The sequence below is a fragment of the Felis catus genome, chromosome X (genome assembly GCF_018350175.1).
Source record: "Felis catus isolate Fca126 chromosome X, F.catus_Fca126_mat1.0, whole genome shotgun sequence".
Taxonomy (NCBI): Eukaryota; Metazoa; Chordata; class Mammalia; order Carnivora; family Felidae; genus Felis; species Felis catus.
In genome coordinates this window covers 58066198-58067063 of record NC_058386.1, presented here as the reverse complement: position 1 = coordinate 58067063, position 866 = coordinate 58066198, and positions in this window count along the sequence as shown.

The window sequence follows — 866 nt, the reverse complement described above, 5'->3', positions numbered from 1 at the left end:
GAGAAACTGAGGCACTGTCTGCAGGAACCCCCAGTCGTGCTCTACGAAAGACAAGCCTCCACCTGGCTCAGCATCCGTCGCCTCTTCCCTCCTCAGCACCAGCGCAACTCTAGCAGCAACCAGCAGAGGGTGGGGGCACTTTGCTCTCATCCTGTCACTCTCTCAAAGGTCAATGTTGTTCCTTCCTGCTGCTTCTGCTGGAGCACGTCAGACATAGACCAGCAGCCTGCCACTTGTCCCACCACTGGGTCTCTCCCCTCCAGATCCGGCCCTCTTTGGGTCTCAGGGTTGGGTTTCTGTATACGTAGTGCACCTGTCCAGTTTGTTTAGCCCCCACCCCCCACCCCAAGTCCCTCGGAGTGTCCCTTATCCCAGCTAAGCCCCTAACCCTGTAGTCCCTCAGAATGTTCACGGCACGATAGAATAGATTGGAAGAAAGCCCTGGCCAGGTCTGCCTTGACCCTGCCGGGGAGTTCCATTCCTTGTGTGCACAACTCTTTAACTCAGTAAGTCCCATGTGAGCAAGGGCATTGTGGACCTCAAAGTGGGATTTTACTTTATTGTTTTATTTTTTAGAGCTTGGGTATTGATTGGTGCTCCTGGTTTTGCCAGCACACTTGACACTTCCCAGTGATCCAGTGCAACTATGGCTTGGATGTTACCCTGAAGTCGTCAAATCATCTGGTACCACCCATCCACGAGGCTGAGGCTGGTCCTCTTCCAGCCCCAGCTGCGCACACCAGAAGACCCCTTTGTAGTAAACCATTTGGCTCTCCTGAATAGCCTTAGATCTAGGGCCCCAAACCTGAAGGCAAAGGGGTTGAGAATGACCCTGCCACAGTTCCAAATGTGACTCTGGAGCAACA